The sequence below is a fragment of the Pelodiscus sinensis genome, chromosome 9 (assembly GCF_052426305.1).
Source record: "Pelodiscus sinensis isolate ZL-2025 chromosome 9, ASM5242630v1, whole genome shotgun sequence".
NCBI lineage: Eukaryota > Metazoa > Chordata > Testudines > Trionychidae > Pelodiscus > Pelodiscus sinensis.
Window position 1 is genome coordinate 30,237,116 of NC_143060.1, and position 20,917 is coordinate 30,258,032.

Sequence of the window (20,917 nt, forward strand, 5' to 3'; positions counted from 1 at the left end):
TATCTCCTCCCCCCAGTGCACTATGTCTGCATTCCTCCCCCTTCCTCCTAGAGCCTCCCCCAAACTGCAAAGCAGCTGGGCTGGTCAGCGAGGCTCCTGGCAGGCAAGAGTCTCTAGGGATGGGGATCAGAAGCAGGTGCTTAGCATCCACTAATTTTTTTCCCCTGGATGCTCCAGTTCTGGAGCACCTACAGAATAGGTGCCTATGTACTTGTGTGCCACTCCCAAACACTCCTCCCTCTTCCCGTGGAGTGACTACCCCTTCCCTCATAGCCCTGTCTGTTCTCTGCTACTGTGTTTTATGATCCCCACTCCCACTCCTACTCAGCTGAGCTTCCTTTAATCAACTCTCTGCTTCCTGGCTGCTACTCTGTGTAGCCTGGGCAGTTAATTGGCTTATCTGCCCACTTTAACCCCTTCTAATCCCGGTTGTTAGTTGTTGGTAAACACCCCATTACACATGGTTTGGAATGTTTTACTATACATATCTCCATAAGGGTGTGTCTAGACTACAGGGACTTTTGTCGACAAAACTATACCAGTAAGTCAACAGAATGCAGCAGTTTTGTCGACGGCAGTAAACCTCATTCTGCGAGGAATAATGCCTTTTTTCGACAGAGTTATGTCGAAAAAAGGCGCTATTGCATCCACGCTGTGCTTTTTCAAAAGAGAACAACTAGACTCTCTGTCGAAAAAGCAGCTTGCTTTGTCGACAGAACCGGCTGTAGTCTAGACGCTCTTTTTCGACAGAGGCTTTGTCGACAGAAACCTGTAGTCTAGATGTACCGTAAGAGTCCATTTTGCCACTTGAAAAAACACTGCTTAAGTGGGTGCGGATTCTTTGTAAGGACCACTAGTTCCCAAACTCCAAAAACACTTTAATTCATTTTTTCAGCCGGTTAGCTCATAATATGAACCAGATAGTTTAGATGTTTTTTATCATCTGAGTTATAAATACTTGAAAATAAGCTACTCTTCATGCACAGCAACTTTTCATATATTTTAATATGCATGGGCATATTAACGTCATGAAGGCTCCATATTCACAAAGCTGATCTTGACAGATAATAATAATCACTGAATATAATTGATAATAGCACTTATTGAAAGTGACCAAGCATTTAATAGTTTCTCTCTGTTCTACTTGCTTTAATTCTAGAAAAACATGATGATTTTAAATATTCAGTATGGTAAGTTCAAGTTTAATAATTCAATAATCATTAAGCATGGATTGAAACTATTGAGTTGCCATGCATTATAGTGTCAGAGTTTCAGTGAGCCATTTGATAATGTTATATACCGAGCACATGTGCATACAGATTGACACCATACCATAGAAGTGCTTCAAAGACAATTTTTTGCAATACCTTCAAAGGAGCTAAACTGAACCTTTGCTGGCTGTAGACCTCTGGGGATGGTAGACAATTTACAATCTGTTTAAACATATTTTATTCACTTTATCGTAACTACAGAGGCAATTGTATTGTTTTCTGGGGGTCAACAACAGACCTTATTCTACTTCACAAAAATAGCTGTTGGTGAGTCCCCTGGCCTAATGGGGGTCCCCTTCACTGGCCTTAAGCTGGTAAAATGGCTCTACCTCAACCCACATTAGAGTCCACAGTGAAGGCCTGGCTAGGTGAAGAGGAGAGATTGGTTGGAGAACTGTAATGCTATTGTTGCTACAGAGAATCATCAATTGTTCGGGCATTCTCCACAGAGAATCCTCAACTGAACAAATAGTCAAGATTTCATCCTGCTTTCTCCCACCAGAGCAGCACGGAACAGATGGAACAGGGGCTAGGATTATTGAGTGGGTTGTTTCCACATTATCTGAACTTTCTAGCCTTCACAAGCTTTGTAGCATTGTATCTCAGTAACTCCCCATGGACTTCTTATCCCAAGAAACCCCAGCTTCTCAACCATGGTCACAAGTGGTCTAAATAGGACATAAGTGGCTTTCTATCTTATCTATGTTCTTATTTTCAGCATGTGATTTTGCAGTTGCACTCCCTTCATCATCAGAGGATCTGCCAGAATGCACTGCCCCTTCCCATTTCAGACCTTTTTAGGGCAAGAGAGTTATTTGATTTTATTTTTAAGGGAACACTAGGGGGCTGTACCCCCTGCTCACTATGCTCGCCTAAACCCTTCTCTCTGGGGATAAGTGTCTGGCTGGGGGGAGGAGGCAGGAGTAGGCTGGGGGTGCATGGTCTCAGTGGAGGAGATGTGTAAGAGGGCTGGGGGTGTGAGGTCTCAGCAGGGTAGTGAATGAATGAGCTGAAGGGTGGGATCTTGGCTTGGAAGGGGTATGAGTAAGGGGGCTGGGGATGCAAAGTCTCATCAGGGCACCAATGAGCAGGCTGGGGCTGCACAGGGAGCCTGTGCTGGCACTCCAGCCTTGCGTACCCCAAGCTGAGACCCCTCACTCACCTCCTTGCCGAGACTCTGTATCCCCACACCCCTTACTCACTAGCTTCAGCAGCAGGGAGGCTGTGCTGGCTCTCCAGCCTCCTCCCTCCTCCCACACGAGGCTGACTTGCCAGTGGAGCTGCGACGATGTTATACTGCTCCCGCATCCCCGCTGGGTCCAGAGCCCTGCCGCTCCATGGCCTAATGGGGAACTGTCACCATTGCCTACCTCAGGCCAGGATACCAGAAGCAGAAGTGGAATCCAGGGGGTGGCTGGATTGGAAGCAATGGGCATGGGGGAGAAGCAGAGCTCACTGAGTGCCCTGTGGCGATCCCCCACCAAGGCGCTGCTGGCTGCCAGTGGGACCCAGGAGCAAGGGCAGGAAGCATCCGGGCCACAGGAGTTGAAGCCTGGCAGCAGGTGGCAGAATAGAGAGCTAGAGCACAGCGAGGAGCTGCCACCACCACCTGACCCTTCTGCAGGGGAGCTGAGGGCCAGCGGGGAGTCCAGGGCACCCGCCCCCCCACCCGGAGGAGTGGTTTGGAGAACGATCTAGATGGGCTGGGACACCCACCTGCCAGAATCCCCAGGTCTCTGCCCCCTACCTCACCCATGTCCAGCCCCAGCCTCACTCTGGGGAAGGGAGGGTAAATCTCCCTAGCCCCAATGGTGAAGGGTTCCCATCCTGCCCTGAACCATAGATACCACTTCCCCTTCTGACTCTGCCGAGGCTGGGGGGGGAAGGCGAGGGGGAAGTAATGCAGATGACATGATGACATCACTGTTGTCTTGCAGGACACTTTTTTTCATATATATATATAGAGAGAAAGCCCAAGAGACAACTGTTTGACTTTTTCACTTGATTTGATTTTATTCCTCCTATTCTTTTCAAACCCATAAATTTGAGCTGATCATACTACATCATATTTGAACCTAACTTCACAGATTCCTCAGTAAACTCATTGGGTCAATTAAGTCTTAAAGTAGCAGGGTGAGACAGATTGATGATTCTGCAATATAGCTTTATGTTAGCCTCTTGCCCTCCTCTCCCAAATCATTTAAGGGAAAAATTCAGAATCAAAAGAGCAATTTCCCAAACATCTTCTAATTTGAACAGTCATAATTAATGACAAAAAAGATAACTCCTCCACCCTGCCTTTTTAAATATATTCATAGATCTATCCTAACAGGTAATAATAATTAAGGTATAATTAATAACAACACTTACAAAGGTAACAAAGCATTTAATGTTCTCTCTAATTCTGCAGATTTGTGATGTGTATCATAGATCATAAGCCTTCTGTAAGGTAACCTCAAATACTATAATTCACTCAACATAAAACATAATTTTTGCCATAATGGTGTTGCACCTAAATGACAATTCAATGCCCCCTAGTTCTTCAGAAAGATGCATTGACCTTTTTATTCAAACTAAATATCAATACAACACCAGGTCTCTAATAAATAGGTACAATTATCAAGATGAGCTATCTACTTTCTTAGCATAGTTACCATCTGCATGCTTTGTTATGGCCTTATATTAGAAACAACTGCAGAAAGAGTAAAGCAATCAATACACACTAATATACATACGTTTTTTTCAAGACATAGGGTTCCCTGAATGTGACAACCAGCAATAATAATGAGTACCACCATCCATGAACATGTTACACACTGATAGGAGAATTTACGAAGACATACAAAGCCAGATCCAATAAGGCTTTTAACCCCCTCCAATTCTATTGACCTTGCCATAACACATCAGAGGTATACACCTAAAAGTATGTCCATTGAGAACACATGAGATTCAATAATGCCCAGTAAGTGAACTTTGTTGAAAGGTGAATTTCTATTTTCTCTTCTTATGTTTCAGGATTTTCTAAAGTCAAATGAGCCTCCCAATACTACTGAAATATTAACTGGCTGTTCTAGGGAGGGGTTTATTTACAAGGCAGTAATGAGTATAAAACCCATAGTCTCACCAGAATTGTATTGGAAACTCATTAACCTAAATTCTCCACTGTGAGATTGTAGCTTTGTCCTTTAGCTGTATGCTTGCAAGTTTTTTTCATTGTTGAGATAGATGAAAAAATAGCATCTAGTTGGATATAGCATATCCCCAGAACCTTCAGGGTGTATCTACAGTGAATCCTTAGCTTGAAATAAGGTACGGAATTTGAGCTCCGCAAATTGCATAGATTATTTTGAGTTAATTTCGAAATAAACTGTTATTCCAAAATGTCCCGTAATGCTCATGGAATGAGATTTACAGAGATGTCAGAATAACACACCTGTTATTTCAAAAGCTATTTTGAAATAATGGGCTTGCTGACAGGATGTGGAAACTGCTATTTTGGGATACCAGAAGTACCCCAAAATAGTGCCGATGTCTAGACACACCCGTACTGACCTGGAGTGAAGGAGGAAGGGCATATAGCATATACAAAATTCCGGGAGAGCACTGATGTGGAAAATATGCTGCAGAAGCAGTCTCATTGTTTACATGGCATGGGCAATTTCATTATTATTGCTTCAGATGGGTAGCTGAGTTTGTCTGTAACTAGAAAAACTTAAAAAAACAACTAGTAGTCTGGCAGCACCTTAAAAACTAACAAAACATGTAGATGGTGTCATGAGGTTTCGTGGGTACAACCCACTCTTGCTGTTATTTGTAGAACACTGACAATATGGTCAACATTGTACAAACTATGAAAAACTCAGTGAGTTCAGTGCCCTACTACTCATTGGCAGTTTAAGTTAAAACATTCCTTCCTTCAAGGACCTTCAGGACACATTAATTTTGGAAATTATTTTCTTTCCCTTTTTTTACACAGCAATTGTAGAAGACTTACAAATGTCTATGCACCTGTAAGTATTTTAGCATTAATTCTTTAGATTTATAAAATAGAAAAGGATTCTTTGATCACTCTGACAATTTTTGAAATATCAAATAAATATATATCATATATAATTGTCAGGGACCATAGACCTTGAATGCCTGCTCTGCAGAACTCTTCAAAGCTACAGAGGGGGTAGCTGAGTTAGGCTATGTCTAGACTATGGAGGGTTTTCGGTATACCTCTGGCATCCCAGAAAAACTCTGCTGCATCCAGGGAACGCGTCTCCTCTTCCACTTTTTTTTTTTTTTTTTTTTGCAGAAGAGCAGACACACTCTTTTGGAAGCCCTGTCTTCCTCCTTCCACGAGGAAGAAGGGCTCTTCCAAAAGAGGAATTTTTTTCAAAATTTGGCCCAGTGTGGACTGGCTAAATTTCAGAAAAGCCTCTTCTGACAAAACTATTGGAAAAAGGTATGCAAATTGCGGAGCACAATTTGTGTACCCTTTTCACATAAAGCATTGTAGTCTAGACATAGCCTTAGTCTGTAAGGGTATGTCTACACTACAAAGTTAATTCAAACTAACAGACGTTAGTTCGAATTAACTTTGATAGGTGCTACACAGGCAAACCGCTAGTCCGAACTTAATTTGAACTAGCGGAGTGCTTAATTCGAACTAGGTAAACCTCATTCTACGAGGACTAATGCCTAGTTCGAATTAAGTAGTTCAAATTAAGGGCTGTGTAGCCACTTAATATGAACTAGTGGGAGGCTAGCTCTCCCCAGCTTTCCCTGGTGGCCACTCTGGGCACCACCAGGGAACCTTAATCATAGAATCATAGAATCATAGGACTGGAAGGGACCTCGAGAGGTCATCGAGTCCAGCCCCCCGCCCTCAAGGCAGGATCAAGCTCCGTCTACACCATCCCTGAGAGATGTCTATCTAACCTGTTCTTAAATATCTCCAGAGAGGGAGATTCCACCACCTCCCTTGGCAATTTATTCCAATATTTGACTACCCTGACAGTTAGGAATTTTTTCCTAATGTCCAATCTAAACCTCCCCTGCTGCACTTTAAGCCCATTACTCCTTGTCCTGTCCTCAGAAACCAAGAGGAACAAATTTTCTCCTTCCTCCTTGTGACACCCTTTTAGATATTTGAAAACCGCTGTCATGTCCCCCCTTAATCTTCTCTTTTCCCAACTAAACAAGCCCAGTTCATGAAGCCTGGATTCACACATCATGTTCTCTAGACCTTTAATCATTCTTGTTGCTCTTCTCTGTACCCTTTCCAATTTCTCCACATCTTGAAATGTGGCGCCCAGAACTAGACACAGTACTCCAGCTGAGGCCTAACTAGTGCAGAGTAGAGCGGCAGAATGACTTCACAAGTTTTGCTTACAACACACCTGTTGATACAACCTAGAATCATATTTGCTTTTTTTGCAACAGCATCACACTGTTGACTCATATTCAACTTGTGGTCCACTATGACCCCTAGATCCCTTTCCGCCATGCTCCTTCCTAGACAGTCGCTTCCCATCTTGTATGTATGGAACTGATTGTTCCTTCCTAAGTGGAGCACTTTGCATTTCTCTTTATTAAACCTCATCCTGTTTACCTCTGACCATTTCTCTAACTTGCTAAGGTCATTTTGAATTACGTCCCTATCCTCCAAAGAAGTTGCAACCCCACCCAGTTTGGTATCATCTGCAAACTTAATAAGCGTACTCTCTATCCCAATATCTACATCATTGATGAAGATATTGAACAGTACGGGTCCCAAAACAGACCCTTGCGGAACTCCACTTGTTATCCCTTTCCAGCAGGATTTAGCACTGTTAACAACAACTCTCTGACTATGGTTATCCAGCCAATTATGCACCCACCTTATCGTGGCCCTATCTAAGTTATATTTGCCTAGTTTATCAATAAGAATATCATGCGAGACCGTATCAAATGCCTTACTAAAGTCTAGGTATATGACATCCACCGCTTCTCCCTTATCCACAAGGCTCATTATCCTATCAAAGAAAGCTATCAGATTAGTATGGCATGACTTGTTCTTCACAAACCCATGCTGGCTATTCCCTATCACTTTATTACCTTCCAAGTGTTTGCATATGATTTCCTTAATTACCTGCTCCATTATCTTCCCTGGGACAGATGTTAAACTGACCGGTCTGTAGTTTCCTGGGTTGTTCTTATTCCACTTTTTATAGATGGGCACAATATTTTCCCTTTTCCAGTCTTCCCCCCTTGTCTGCCCCCCTTCCGGCTCCGGAGCCCTTAAAGGGGCACGGTCTGGCTATGGTGCCCGTGCCAGGCGCAAGCCTGCCAGCACCCAGCCAGCAGACCCTGCACCTAGCACAGCACGAACCAGCCACCCGCTGCCACCCAGCCCTCCGCCTCTTCCCGGGACCAGGCTGGCGGCTCCCAGTAGCCTGCCCAGGTCTGCAAGAGGCGGTGCCCACCTGGTCTAGTGCGGAGATCATGGACCTCATCCACGACCATCGCGCTAGGCACAGGAAAGTGGCCGTCTAGGGCAGGATAGCTGCCAGCCTGGCCACCCAGGAGCAGGTTTGCATGAAAATCAGGGTGGTCCAGTGAGACCCCCGACCCTGAGCTCTGAGCTTAGAATGGCCATACTGGGTCAGACCAAAGGTCCATCTAGCCCAGTAGCCTATCTGCCGACAGTGGCCAACACTAGGGACCCTGGAGGAGATGGACTGAAGACAATGACCAAGCCATTTGTCTCATGCCATCCATCTCCAGCCTTCCACAAACAGAGGCCAGGGACACCATTTCTACCCCCTGGCTAATAGCACTCCATGGACCCAACCTCCATGAATTTATCTAACTTCTCTTTAAACTCTGTTAGGGTATGTCTACACTACCCTCCTATTTCGAAATAGGAGGGTAATGTAGGCATACCGCAATTGCAAATGAAGCCCGGGATTTGAGTTTCCCGGGCTTCATTTGCATAAGCGGGGCGCTGCCATTTTTAAATTCCCGCTCGTTCGAACCCCGTGGATTGAGGCGTAACGGTAGTTGGAACTAGGAAGCCTAGTTCGAACTACCTAGTTCGTGCCCCGTGTAGCCGTGCTGCATGGGGTTCAAACGAGAGGGGATTTTAAAATGGCGGCACCCCGCTTATGCAAATGAAGCCTGGGAAATTCAAATCCCGGGCTTCATTTGCAAGTGCGGTATGCCTACATTACCCCGCTAGTTCGAACTAGCGGGGTAGTGTAGACATACCCTGACATAGGACAAGAAGCAATGACCTTAAATTGCAGCAAGGAAGGTTTAGGGTACATTTAAACTACGTTCTTTTTTCGAAATTAGATATGCAAATTTGGCACTAATTTGCATATCTTCTTCTGATCGCTTTTTCAAAAGCATTTTTTTCAACAAAGAAAGCAATTTAGACATGGTTTTTTTGAAAAAAAAAAAACTTTTTCGAAATAACCCTTTTTCCTCAAAAAATGAGGTGTGCAGGGTTCTTTCAAAAAAGTTGGGGGGTATTCTGAAAGAACCGCGTCTAAATTGATTTCTTTTTAAAAAAAATGGCTTTCAAAAAAGCAATTGGAAGAAGATATCACCTAATTTGCATATCTCCTTTCGAAAAAAGAATGTAGTCTAGATGTACCCTTAGGGTAGACATTAGGAAAAATCTTCCTAACTGTCAGGGCGGCTAAACGCTGGAATAAGTTGCTTAGGGAGGTTGTGGAATCTCCATCCCTGGAGATATTTAAAATCAGGCTAGATAGACATCTATCAGGGATGGTCTAGATGGTCCTGGGTCCCGCCATGAGGGAAAGTGACTGGACTCAATGACCTCTCAAGATCCCTTCCAGTTCAAGTGGTCTATGATTCTGATATTCATACATCTTTCCTGTCTACTTGATGGATTGGTAGATGATGCTAGTTTCTCTATTAGTAGGATTCTACAGCTAGTTTCCTATGGCACTATTGAAACTTTCATGGACTGTTCTAGCAGGTGGAGTTTCATCTTGTGACTTGTAAGACCTTGCAGAGAAGGATAAGCATATTCAGTATCTGTTTGGAATATGAAATTTTCCCAGGCAGAACAGAAAATTGTGCTTTTTTTCAGGAGAATAAGTGCATCACGGGATGGACTAGGCTTGAAGGCCACAGCCAGCAGTTAACCACACACACCTGGTTTGAAGTTGTGTGGAGGAATGTACATAGTAAGTCATCTGGGAGACATACAATGATGTTTGGTCCAGGCAGTTGCTGATCAGCATGTGAGGATCATATTGGTGATCAAAAGTGTTTCTGAAGATTTGCAGAGGACTTGAATGCAATTTCACTTGAGCAAAGAATTAGAAGGTCAGACAGCAGAGAGAACAGAAGGAAGGTTGTGGCACTTTGCCCTTTATGCCCATGCATAGGAACATAGGCAGACAGGATACACAACTTCGACAGACACTGCTAGTAAAAAAAAAAAAAAAATCTGGTCTTCAATGGGACCAACACTGATATATATTTGAAGACCACCTAACTTTACTCCTGAGTTCTAGGTAGAGGTTGTGCTCCTTCTGTGTGGGTATACCAATATACTATTTGCCTGTTCTTCAAGCCACTTTCTGCATGCCTCCAATCTGATCTCAAGACTAGTCTATATGCTGCTTTAGTCTGTCCCAGATGAGTATAAATTTTAGTCTGTCCTAGCATGTTACACATTAATTGGCCCATGTGGACATGCCAAAAGTTCCCTCGTACATGTTAGTATCATTTCATTTCAATATATGTAAAAGGGGCTGCTGAGAGGGCATTCTCTGTCACAACGATCAGCCAATAGTGCTACAATGAGCTAGTCAAATAATGGACAGATCAGTGGAATATCAGGAATGTCTCTTGCTCTGATCCCAGTTGCAGAGGTTATTCAGGGACTCAAAAAACTGATACTCTGACTAATGTTTAAGCTCATGTCTTAAGCAACTTCCGCAAAGGCTTCAACTTCTCCTCAAAGTCACACATTAGGTTTCTGGGATAGGAATGCCTACTGCTCCTTCCTCCAGACTGATATGTTGTCAACCCCCAATTACCTACAGAAAAAACGTTCCCTCCCTCATTCCCAAATCTGACTTCTTGCAAGTGAGAGTCTGCAACTATCCATTGAGCCTCTGTACTGACCCAGAAACTGCAACATCTTCATTTCTTTTCATTTTAGATAAAAGGAACTTGTGTTCTATTTTTAAATGCTTTTGCAAATGTATCTATGTGACTGTGTCTGAATAAAACCATCAACATCATTGCTAGTAGTCTTTTTCTTTCTCTGTGAATTGTCCTTTTGTAGTCTACCTTGACTTTCTGCCAATACATGACTTTTTTTCCCTACTTAATGCCTTTTAATCACCTAAGCAATCTGACTGTTCATGCCCCAAGGATCACAAGCTACACCTTCTCCATCAATAGCTCCAGGGAGAAGAGCAGTAAGCCTTTTTCCTGCTTTGGCCCCAACAATACAACTTCCCTCACTCCTCTTTTGTGTTGTCTATCTTGTGCATAATTTTCAATAAGTTCCTCTCGGGCAGCCAGACATACGTATAGTTGAGATACTGCTGTCTTCATTTATATTTTAAAACCAAGGTTTTGAACAATGTGAATGGTAACCATTATTCAACACAGCTCATTTGTTTGGTCACTGGACTTGCTTCCTCAGTAAATGCAGTGTGTGTTACATACCTTTCTTCCATGGATAACATTCCTAGCTTCTCTAGTCTATTCTGTATCCCTTTAAAAATATTGAATCCAGAATTGCCAAAATGATTGGAAATACTTTTAAAAAGATTAAAATAAGATGGCTGTGGTTTACAAAAGGAGTTTAAATTACTCAAATTGAAATGATAGTTGTGTTACTTGTAGAACTGTATGGCTGTGTCTACATTGGCACCCTTTTCCGGAAAAGGGATGCTAATGAGACAAGTCAGAATTGCAAATGCCACGGGGGATTTAAATATCCCCTGCAGCATTTGCATGAACATGGCTGCCGCTTTTTTCTGGCTCGGGGCTTTGCCGGAGAAAAGCGCCAGTCTAGACGGGATCTTTCAGAAAATAAAGCCTTTTCTGGAAGATTCCTTATTCCTCTTAAAATCAGGAATAAGGGATCTTCCAGAAAAGGCTTTATTTTCCAAAAGATCCCATCTAGACTGGCGCTTTTCTCCAGCAAAACCCCGAGCCGAAAAAAAGCGGCAGCCATGTTCATGCAAATGCTGCGGGGGATATTTAAATCCCCCGCGTCATTTGCAATTCCAGCTGGTCTCATTAGCATCCCTTTTCCGGATAAGGGTGCCAATGTAGACACAGCCTATGTGTGGGGGGAGGGAGTGTTGTGTGTGAGTGTATGTCTACCCACAAAAAGCACTCATAGGCAGAAGTTACTGTATAGTGGATCAGGGGTTTTTGCCAAGAAGCATCAGTGATATGCAAACTTCAGAGTTTCTCTAGCTGCCTGTTGAACATGCTTCAAGACTGTGCTTCTGATATATAAAGATTTAAGTCACCAAGGATGCACATGAGAGAAGGACTACCTGTTACTTGCCTGTCACAGTATCTGTAGCTGTTGTGACTGGATTTGTTGAATGCACAGAAAAAGATGTGTTTTGGTAAGGGCTGTGAAATTGTCTCCCACTCCATATTTACCATCTTTGGTCTTCATGGTAAGGCTCAAGCACTTTCCAGCATTGTTAATCTCAAGTGTTCAGAAAACTTGAGTTATGCCCACAAAATCATGAGATTGGTCTAAAAATGATGAGATTTTAATAAATCATAAATATCAGACCTTTTAAATTTGCCTTCTGTCTTTTGAGCCTTTATAGTTCATATTTTCCAACTTTTCTCCAATATTGAGATGATTAGAAAATTTCAAACAAACTAAAGAAACACAACCACAAAATTATCCCGTACAAGCTAGAACTTTCAGAAAAAACACCAAATATGACAAAACACAAGTTGGCAACCCATTTTTTGGAAAGTGGTATGTATGTCTAGGTGTCTCAGACATTCGTAAGGCACCCATTATTATGATCTCTAGGAGTACCTGGTATTACTTATTTTATTCAGAGGAGTTATGCAAATGGATTTCTGTTTCTAGTTTCCTTTTCTCTCTGCACTCTAGAACAGGAGTGGGCAATAATTTTTGATGAGAGGCCACTCCAAGGTTTTGGAAAGTGATCAAGGACTGCACTTTTCTATGGACTGAGTGTGGGATCAGAAAGGGAGGTTGGATGCAGGAGGGAGCTTGGGGTAGGGGACTAAGGTGCAGGAAAGGGTGTAGGGTCTGAGAGTTAGTTTGGGTGAAGGAGGCATTGTGATCTGGTGGAGGAGATTGGGGTTCATGTTTGGAAGTTGGTATGAGTGCAGGAGAGAATTCTGGCCTGGGGGATGAGTGTAGGAAGAGGTGCAAGACCTGGGATAAAATTGGGGTGTATGAGGGGGTAGGGTGTCAGAGGCAGGCTATGGTTGGAAAGCACTTATGTAAATAGTTCCTAGCCAACAGCCCAGCAGGTCTTTCAAGCAGGTTTCTGTGCCAGTCAGCCACCCTCCATGCCTGCCAGAAGCGTGGAGTGACTCAAAGTGACTGGCTCTTCCATGAGGCTCTCTATGCTGTGGGGAGGAAGGAGGGAAGGCTTTGTGCACTGCCCTTGCCCCCAGCATAATTTCTCAGCTCCCAATAACCAGAAACTGGAAAGTAGGGGCAGCACACAAAGACTGACCCCACACTCCTGCATGGCAGAGAGCCACAGGGAACAACCAGTCATTTTGAGCAGCATGGAGCTGCTCCAAGTCATAGTAGCAGGCTGGATTAAAAGGCTTGGCATGCCAGCTCTGGCCCTCGGGCTGTATCTTGCCTGTCCCTGCTCTAGAAGATTTGACCCATGCTGGAAAATAGGGTGGTAGTAATAACATATTAATAGAGCCCTATGTGGACACAAAATTGGTATCTGTACCCATATCCACAAAAATAAGCTGCAGATATCTGCATTCACATCTGCCTATGTAAATACCCACAGATATAAAGGACACATTTGTGGATTTGCAGGGCTCTGAATATTAAGGCATCCCAAAGCCAAGTGAAGTTCAATAATTCACCATAGCTCTCACAAGTAAGAAATGCTTAGGGGTTATGGAACAGAACTGGGTGTCTCTCTTCTCATCCAAATTCTGCTACCAGGCTTGTGGTGTGAACTTGGTTCAGTGACATCCCTTCTGAAGCTAGACTGCAATATATAAAAGTGCATTTTCCTTATCAATAAAACTGGGGACAATGGTATTCCCTATTTAACAGAAGTTTGTGCAATGACAAATGCCACAGAGAACCCTATAAATAAAATGCTTATGATCATTAATTAAAAATGCTTTTAAAAATGCCACTCTGTCCTCTACCATGATTGTGAAGCTTCTGAACAAAGCCCTGCCTCTGCTGATTTGGTGTCCCTGACCATATCTGCAGTGTTTAGTGAGAGGCACTGGAGCAGCTGCTGTCATGAAGATCCTTCATTTTAAAGAACCATTCTGTTAAACTAACAGAATTGTTGAGTATAGCAGGGATCAACTTGCCTCTTTTTTACTCTAATCTTCTCTCATTTTTGACCGTGGTGGTGCCACTAATGCTTGAATGTCACAACCACCGCTCTGGCTAATTGGCACTCCCCAACTACCTCTTTTCAACCAAACGGAAGCAAAACTCTGTCCTTTGCCTGAACATCACTGACATGAGTCATATCTTTGCCAACCAGAGCCAAGAGGGATGTGCTCCTGTCAGCATCTTTCCTTTGAAGCTAAAGTAAATCCTAAACCTTTCATTGAGTTAGTAAAAAAACTCTGCTAAAAAAAGTCTCCCTTGATTAACCCTAGAGGGAGTATTCTAAACCCAATTTAGTTTGGGACACAAATTGCTGATTGTAGATGAAAATACTTGTTATATTTTGGATTGGGTGCTAATTATGAGGATGAAAAGCAGTTGTTTTATCAAAAAGAAATTTCCCCATATCATTGTATAGCATCAAGGAACACAAAGTCATCACATGGTATCATATTACATGACATACAGTCAAGCATGACTCCCATAACAATGGGGAAAGTGGAAAGAGAGTGTCTAGTGCTCATTTAGGCAAAAAAATCATTCAAAAAAAGAAAGACAGAAGGTCACCCATAACTAGTTTTATCCCCTGAGACACCTTTATATTATGTTTACTATAAGACAACAGGTTTTTTTTCTCTGTGGCAGTTGCAATTGGTCAAGTAAAAACCTATGTTAGGTACTACTCTCCAGGACCTCCAATGGGAGAGGGGAAGTTGCCCTGGAGCCCAGCGATTCGAAAGGGTCTAGGGCTCATAGCTGCTGATGCTGCTACCGGGCCCTTTAAATTGCTGACCAGACTGCTGCCCCTTCTAGGAATGGAAAGCCAACTCCACTTCCTCCAACTTGCTCAGAGGCCCAACGTGGCTGACAGCTCCCCTGCCACTCAGAAGGACAAGCAGAAAATGGGTGATTGCATGAAGAAGGCTGCCTGGAAGAGCTACTGCACGCACACTAGTCTATCTGAATTGAGTGGGAGATGGCCACTCTCAAATACCAGTGCAAAGTAATAATCTTAAGTTTATGGAGGAGGGAGTAGGATGTAGCCAGCATGCAACTGCTAGTAGCAAGTATCTCCAACAGCCAGAAATGGGACAATACACGGGGAGGGCCCTGAGGATATGTCTACACTAGCCCCCTAGTTTGAACTAGGGAGGCTAATGTAGGCATTGGAAGTTGCAAATCAAGCCTGGGAATTAAATATCCTGTGCTGGATTTGCATCTTCCTGGCTGGTCACCATTTTTTTTTTTTTTTTTTGAAATTTACAAGTCCGGACTAACTGCCCGCGTCTACATGTGGCAGGGCCCCGGTAGTTAGAAATAAAGCCCTAGTTTGATCTACCTGTTAAACCTCCTTGCAGGAGGAACTAGGTCATTTACCCCTCTCTAGCCCCCCTTCCTGATGTCAAACAAAAGACACATATGTTCAAAAGTAGAAACTTGGTTTATTGAACAAAACTGGGGGCGGGAAATGAACCTCTGGGGAGGCTGGGAAAAGGAGGTCGGAGAGGGGAAGATAGAAGTGAGAGAGGGGAGGGAGAAACCTGGGAGGAGGGAGCTGGAAGGGGGAAGCAAGAGGAAGAAGGGGGAGGGGAAGCTCAGGACTCAGGGTTGGGGGTCTTGCTGGACCACCTTGATTTTCATGCAAACCTGCTCCTGGGTTCACATGTGGCCTTTGGTGGCCAGGCTGGCAGCTATCCTGCAATAGACAGCTGCATTCCTCCATCTAGTGCAGAGATCATGGACGTTAGGGGCATCTCCCCAAAACCTGAATAAGGTCCATGATCTCCACCCTGGACCAGGAAGGCGCCCGCCTTCTCCAGCCCCTGTCAGGCTCCTGGGAGATGTTAGAGTGCTCCTGGGGAGTGGTGGAGGGCTGGCTTCCAGTGGCTTGCTGGCTCATGTTTTGGGGCCACTGAGTCAGGGGCCCCGGTGGCCACTGCTGGCTCTGGGCTGGCAGGGTTGGAGCTGGCACAGGCACTGTGGCCAGGGTCTACCCCTTTAATGGCTCTGGAGCTGGGGAAGAAAAGAGTAAGTTTTCCTGGTTGTGCCCAGAGTGGTCACCAGGGCTCCCTGGGAAGGTCTGGAAGCCCCCTATTTCGAATTAAGTGTCTACACAGCACTTAATTCGAAATAGCTATTTTGAATTTGGCATTACTCCTCGTAGACTGAGGTTTACCAAATTCAAATTAAGTGCTCCGCTATTTTGAATTAATTTCAAAATAGCAGTTTGCATGTATAGACGCTATTAAAAGGGAATCTGGATTTAACCCAAGTATGCAAAGTCCCTTTATCAACTTGACACGAAAAGTAATTTTTTCCCCCCAAATTGCCTCCCTATTCCCTGTCTAGAAGTATGAGGCCAGCTTGGTTTTTCAGCTCATTCCTCTGCAGTTACTCCTGGTAACTATTCCTTCTGAGGTGAGCAGATCACAGTTAGTTGCAATGATATCACTGACACCAGCTTGATAGACCCTTATCTCTCCAAAACACTGAAGAGGAGGGGACAGTGTACTGTATAGGGGTTCTTCCACAAGGGCCCTAAATCTTGCCCTAGAACAGTGTCAGCAACTTACTGAATAAACATTCACTCATTAGCATGCTGTATTCAAGAGAACAAAAGAAGAGAACTGAATTCTTCACTGTCTATGAATGTTGATGGACAATACAAGGAAAAGGTGTTTGTAATGAAGTGTATAATACTATTCAGTATATGGCAAGGCTACAGACTGGCAAACTGGGTAGGAAGAAAAGAGATTCCTCCCTCTTCCACACTTGATAGCTTGTCTCAGGAACCCCAACCAAACAGAAAATAATGTGAGGTTTAACTAATCCAGGTTCTATCCCTCAAGGGGACCCTTTCACCAGCTGGCCATCCTCAGCAGGGGAATGACAACTTCTGAAATTACAGTTTCGTGTGCCTTTTTCCAAACTCAAAGGAGGAAGAGGAGACTGCTCAGCCTCCTCACATGGCAAGAAGTTCTTACAATACAGCTTCTAAAAAATGGTTGACTGGGATTTTACAGTGGGTATGAAAACTATGTACCTCAAAGGAGGTAATTCCTAGTCTTAGTTCTCTGTTATTCTATGTGAACAATTTCATACTTTATCACATACAATACATCAAATTGTCTACTTATATGTCCTGCCCAGGGGAAGTTTAATACTACCTCCAAACTGCTGCTAATTCAATTGATGCAATACAAATTAATGGTCAATACCAATAATGTGAAGGTTTATGAGATTTGGCTCTAAGACAAAGACTATGAAAACAATTTTTCAAGTATTAGTGCACATATTTGTATGGGTCCTGGTTGTCTTTAATACGCATAAATAAGATTGTAATGTGTAATTCTACATGCTGATGATTCCCTGCTTGTGAATAAAAAAGGTTTCTTATAGAATCATTTAGCAAAGGACGTGAAAATAACTTTTATTACAAACTCTCATTTAAATTTAACATCCCAATTATTTCAAATCATGTTGAGGTGAAACTAGTTAAACAAAAATATGTAGATATGGGCAGAATGTGTATTTTATAGTCAGATTTCCTCCTCTTGAATATGCTCTCTTATTTCTTTCTTCATTGGGTTAATCTCCCACTTCCTTGAACAGGGGTCTCAGTATGATGACAATGAACTCAGAACAATTTCTGAACACTTTGAATAGAACTCATGCAGATCAAACTATCATTGGGACCCAGGCCTAGTCTACACTATGGCTATGTCTAGACTACAATGATCTATCAGAAAAAGGTACTCAAATTGAGCTCCGTAATTTGAGCCAAATTTCGGAAAAACCTCCTCTTTTGGAAGAGCCCTTCTTCCTTGTGGAAGGAGGAAGACAGGGCTTCCGAAAGAGCATGTCTGCTCTTCCACAAAAAAAGCAGAAGAGCAGATGCATTCCCTGGACATGACAGTCTTTCTGGAACACCTCCAATATCCCGGAAAAAACCTTTAGTGTAGACATAAGCTATGAGGCTAGGTCAAAGTACTCTGTGTTAAACTAATGTTATAATGATTGTGTCTAGACCACCAAGCCCCTTCCGACAACTTTCAGGGCTTTTAAAATTGACTGCTATCTTCCACCTCGACAAGAAGCATAGCACTAAATACAACCTTCATTTTTATTTTATTTATGTATTTATTTTGCCTCTGGGAAGTGTCCCACAGTGCTCCAATGTGACCGCTCTAGCCAGCACTTTCAACTCTGCTGCACTCCCAGGCACACAGGAGAAGCTCCAGGAACTTTTGAATTTCAGTTCCTGTTTGTCAAGTTGGCAAGTGCATCAGCTCATGTGATCATGAATGCCCAGGGAGCAAATATGCTCCAGCATGGAGCATGCAGGAGCTACTGGATCTGATTGGTGTGCGGCGTCAAGAATCTGTGCTGGGAGAACACAGAAGCAGCAGAAGAAATGCTGATATCTATGTCAATATTACACAGGGCATCAGGGAGAAAGGCTACCCGAGGGACACCCAGCTGTGAAAATGTCAGTCTCCTCAGAGAATGAAAATAAAGGCACTCAGGCAAGCGTACCAGAAAACACAGGAGGCAAACAGTCACTCTGGATGAGAGCTACAGACATGCTGTTTCTATAAGCTGATGCATGGCATTCTGGGGCAGGGGGAAATCAATCAGTATCCCACAACTTTTCATGTATACCTCTTAAGCAATACTTCAGGCAGCCTAAGTATTTCCTCGGGCAACACTGAGGAGGAAATTGTAGATGAGAAAGGAGGAGGAGGAGGAGAATACACAGAAGGCAAGTGGAAGATCTGTTCTCCTTGACAGTCAGGAACTTTTCCTAACTCGGGAACCAATCCCCTTCTAGGACATGTTTTTGACAGACCCTGATAGTGAGGAAGGCAATGCCAGTGAGTTAAATGTAATTGGGTTTAATATTTGATCAGCCCTGAACAATTGGGATATAGTGATGGCCGATCCAGCTATACACAGGGTGATCCTCGGAAAAATTTATGTGCCTAGAAATGGACTGGGAATCCTTCCTGGATATCTCTACAAAGCTCTCATTGAGGGACTCTGCAACCCTTCTCAGAAGGTTTCTGAGAAGGGCTGCCTCATTCCATCCTCCATGGTAGGACACCTAACCGTGCCAAGCCAACAATAAGTGATCTGGCATCACTGCAGCACAAAGCAGAGCAGCAGAAGGTCCTGGTTTCTCGCCACATTCATACAGCAGCCATTCTCAGCTACGTGAATGTGGCTACCTCCCGATCCTGATATCATGTATGGTTACCTGGGTGATATGTTTTTGTAAGTGATAGTACTAAAGGAAGGGTGGGCAAAAGGTCCTCCAGAGGCCAGATCCAGCCCATCAAGCAGGCTGATCTGGCTTGTGGAGGCCCTGCTGCTCCCCCACTCGCCAGTCAGGGCCTATTGATCAGGGAGCACCAGAGGGAAGAGAGCAAGAGACTTTGCACCCTCCCCCCGACCCCAGGCCTGGGGGTAGGGAGAGCTCGCAAAGTCTCCTCCTGCCCTACAAGAGGTGTGGTGCTTCTAAGCACTATGCCCTCCTTGCAGGACTGGGCCTGGGCAGAGGAGACTGGGCCTGGGCAGAGGAGTCTCCTCCCACTGCCATTGGCACAGGCATCTAGAGGGAACTGCCAGCTTTAGAACAGCTGGTGGTTCTTTGTGGGGGGAGAGGGCGGGGACCCAATTAGGGTCTGTGGGTGGGGAAGCACAGAAGTATCCTAGCCCCACCCCTACCACCTCAGGCTCTGCCCCATACAGGGCAACCCAGGCCCACTTAAGAAATGTTTGAAGTAGCTGCATCAAAAATTATTGCTATTACTAAAGCAATCCTCCTCTGTTTGCTGATTCACAACAAATTATGTCCCCAGGTGTGCTGCCCTGTTTGTGACTGACTAGAAGTGATCATCCCGGAGGACAGCCATGCTGTGCAGGAGAAGCATGGTCCCATGCTGGCTGTGCACATCTGTTCCCTTCCACCCAAACTATACAGCCTCCCCTGCATTTTACAAATGCAAACACATGATCAAGCTACCCAAACTGCTGTGGGAAATGAGGGCTGTAGTTTGCAAGCACCCTTTCCCACATGTTTTCAAAGCAGAAGCAAAAGACCCCTCATAATGTTTTACTTACCATGCCTGCCTGCAAAACGAGTTCTGCTGCCCCAATTCTCTGCCATGTGTTATGCGCTCAATTTAAAAGGCAAAATGCGACTTTGCAGCTAACACATGTGCTTATGCTTCATTCACTGTACAAGAGACAACCTTCTGTTTTTAACAATGTATCTTCTATAAAATCTATCTTGTTCTTTTTCCCCCCATAAAGCTAGAGGCCTGTCTCTGGGAATAGCCCCCACTCCAGCAGCGAGGTGAAAAAATGTACACCCAACATCATGTTTAATGAGCTCATGCAGTCCACCCACGCTGATAGAGCACAATTCAATGCATGGAGGCACATGTTGTTAGAGGTCATATATAGGAAGACAGGAAAGCATGTGGGGAAAATGAGTAGCAAACAGACCTGATGAAGTATCTGGTAGAGGTGCAAGAAAGGCAGATGGACCACAGAACCCTTTTGTACCCTTTGATAAGCCAAGTTCCTTATCCTCCTCTCCCAGCTGTCCTATAATGCAAGCATGAGAGATAACTCCAGGAACCATTTCACTCAGTTCTGGGGGTTGGCTCCAGGAGCAGAAGGCTGACATTCCCACACCTCTTACTGCTACACCTCTTATTGCTACACTGAGCAATTTTGCTCCCCCACTCCATGTTATCAGATTCTTGTCACACCTGCAATTCCTTTTCTATTCAGGGATGCCTGTGTTCACTGTGTAGCCTAAATGAAAAGGCATGAATTCAGAAAAAATAGAATCTTTGTTCAGTGTGCCAGTCAAAACCACCCTCGACAATGCCATTAGACATAGAGAGCCTAAGATCTCTTCCAACCCTAGGATTCTATGATTCTAATACCGAATTCAAATGGGCAGCAAGAACTGTGGGATGCATAGCTACCCACAGTGCATCGCTTTAAGAGTCGATGGTAGCCATTGTAGTGGGGATGCACTACA

The 20,917-nt window shown here is 44.0% G+C and overlaps 1 pseudogene; it reads left to right on the forward strand.

Moving 5' to 3' along the window:
• Positions 1–17,873: 17,873 nt before the first annotated feature.
• LOC149523921 (uncharacterized) lies at positions 17,874–18,691 on the forward strand (annotated as a pseudogene).
• The last annotated feature ends 2,226 nt before the right edge of the window (positions 18,692–20,917 follow it).